The sequence below is a fragment of the Calliopsis andreniformis genome, unplaced genomic scaffold (assembly GCF_051401765.1).
Source record: "Calliopsis andreniformis isolate RMS-2024a unplaced genomic scaffold, iyCalAndr_principal scaffold0419, whole genome shotgun sequence".
Taxonomy (NCBI): domain Eukaryota; kingdom Metazoa; phylum Arthropoda; class Insecta; order Hymenoptera; family Andrenidae; genus Calliopsis; species Calliopsis andreniformis.
This window is the reverse complement of record NW_027480828.1, coordinates 9,383-12,500: the sequence shown is the minus strand read 5'-3', so window position 1 is coordinate 12,500 and position 3,118 is coordinate 9,383.

Here is a 3,118-nt window from a genome sequence, read left to right as displayed (position 1 = left end):
CCAGGAATAAGGATCTACCGTTGTCATTTCGTTCCGTCGACATTCGGTTCCGGAGCGACACGAACGGGGACTTAGAATTTTTTCGCTCGGGCTCCGGAGCGACACGAACGGGGACTTAGAATTTTTTCGCTCGGGCTCCGGAGCGACACGATCGCTCCGTTATTCTACGTTCTCTCGGTCCACGGGCATCAGAGAGCAAAACAGCCTAATAGTTTTAGAGTGCCTCAACGATCAGGAATATGGATCTAACGTTCTCGTTTCGAACCGACGACTTTCGGTTCCGGAGCGACACGAACGCTCCATGATTCTCGATTATCTCGACACAGGTAAGAGACAGAGGAGAACAAGTGTATGGTTTTAGAGAGCCACGAGCACCAGGAATAAGGATCTACCGTTGTCATTTCGTTCCGTCGACATTCGGTTCCGGAGCGACACGAACGGGGACTTAGAATTTTTTCGCTCGGGCTCCGGAGCGACACGAACGGGGACTTAGAATTTTTTCGCTCGGGCTCCGGAGCGACACGATCGCTCCGTTATTCTACGTTCTCTCGGTCCACGGGCATCAGAGAGCAAAACAGCCTAATAGTTTTAGAGTGCCTCAACGATCAGGAATATGGATCTAACGTTCTCGTTTCGAACCGACGACTTTCGGTTCCGGAGCGACACGAACGCTCCATGATTCTCGATTATCTCGACACAGGTAAGAGACAGAGGAGAACAAGTGTATGGTTTTAGAGAGCCACGAGCACCAGGAATAAGGATCTACCGTTGTCATTTCGTTCCGTCGACATTCGGTTCCGGAGCGACACGAACGGGGACTTAGAATTTTTTCGCTCGGGCTCCGGAGCGACACGAACGGGGACTTAGAATTTTTTCGCTCGGGCTCCGGAGCGACACGATCGCTCCGTTATTCTACGTTCTCTCGGTCCACGGGCATCAGAGAGCAAAACAGCCTAATAGTTTTAGAGTGCCTCAACGATCAGGAATATGGATCTAACGTTCTCGTTTCGAACCGACGACTTTCGGTTCCGGAGCGACACGAACGCTCCATGATTCTCGATTATCTCGACACAGGTAAGAGACAGAGGAGAACAAGTGTATGGTTTTAGAGAGCCACGAGCACCAGGAATAAGGATCTACCGTTGTCATTTCGTTCCGTCGACATTCGGTTCCGGAGCGACACGAACGGGGACTTAGAATTTTTTCGCTCGGGCTCCGGAGCGACACGAACGGGGACTTAGAATTTTTTCGCTCGGGCTCCGGAGCGACACGATCGCTCCGTTATTCTACGTTCTCTCGGTCCACGGGCATCAGAGAGCAAAACAGCCTAATAGTTTTAGAGTGCCTCAACGATCAGGAATATGGATCTAACGTTCTCGTTTCGAACCGACGACTTTCGGTTCCGGAGCGACACGAACGCTCCATGATTCTCGATTATCTCGACACAGGTAAGAGACAGAGGAGAACAAGTGTATGGTTTTAGAGAGCCACGAGCACCAGGAATAAGGATCTACCGTTGTCATTTCGTTCCGTCGACATTCGGTTCCGGAGCGACACGAACGGGGACTTAGAATTTTTTCGCTCGGGCTCCGGAGCGACACGAACGGGGACTTAGAATTTTTTCGCTCGGGCTCCGGAGCGACACGATCGCTCCGTTATTCTACGTTCTCTCGGTCCACGGGCATCAGAGAGCAAAACAGCCTAATAGTTTTAGAGTGCCTCAACGATCAGGAATATGGATCTAACGTTCTCGTTTCGAACCGACGACTTTCGGTTCCGGAGCGACACGAACGCTCCATGATTCTCGATTATCTCGACACAGGTAAGAGACAGAGGAGAACAAGTGTATGGTTTTAGAGAGCCACGAGCACCAGGAATAAGGATCTACCGTTGTCATTTCGTTCCGTCGACATTCGGTTCCGGAGCGACACGAACGGGGACTTAGAATTTTTTCGCTCGGGCTCCGGAGCGACACGAACGGGGACTTAGAATTTTTTCGCTCGGGCTCCGGAGCGACACGATCGCTCCGTTATTCTACGTTCTCTCGGTCCACGGGCATCAGAGAGCAAAACAGCCTAATAGTTTTAGAGTGCCTCAACGATCAGGAATATGGATCTAACGTTCTCGTTTCGAACCGACGACTTTCGGTTCCGGAGCGACACGAACGCTCCATGATTCTCGATTATCTCGACACAGGTAAGAGACAGAGGAGAACAAGTGTATGGTTTTAGAGAGCCACGAGCACCAGGAATAAGGATCTACCGTTGTCATTTCGTTCCGTCGACATTCGGTTCCGGAGCGACACGAACGGGGACTTAGAATTTTTTCGCTCGGGCTCCGGAGCGACACGAACGGGGACTTAGAATTTTTTCGCTCGGGCTCCGGAGCGACACGATCGCTCCGTTATTCTACGTTCTCTCGGTCCACGGGCATCAGAGAGCAAAACAGCCTAATAGTTTTAGAGTGCCTCAACGATCAGGAATATGGATCTAACGTTCTCGTTTCGAACCGACGACTTTCGGTTCCGGAGCGACACGAACGCTCCATGATTCTCGATTATCTCGACACAGGTAAGAGACAGAGGAGAACAAGTGTATGGTTTTAGAGAGCCACGAGCACCAGGAATAAGGATCTACCGTTGTCATTTCGTTCCGTCGACATTCGGTTCCGGAGCGACACGAACGGGGACTTAGAATTTTTTCGCTCGGGCTCCGGAGCGACACGAACGGGGACTTAGAATTTTTTCGCTCGGGCTCCGGAGCGACACGATCGCTCCGTTATTCTACGTTCTCTCGGTCCACGGGCATCAGAGAGCAAAACAGCCTAATAGTTTTAGAGTGCCTCAACGATCAGGAATATGGATCTAACGTTCTCGTTTCGAACCGACGACTTTCGGTTCCGGAGCGACACGAACGCTCCATGATTCTCGATTATCTCGACACAGGTAAGAGACAGAGGAGAACAAGTGTATGGTTTTAGAGAGCCACGAGCACCAGGAATAAGGATCTACCGTTGTCATTTCGTTCCGTCGACATTCGGTTCCGGAGCGACACGAACGGGGACTTAGAATTTTTTCGCTCGGGCTCCGGAGCGACACGAACGGGGACTTAGAATTTTT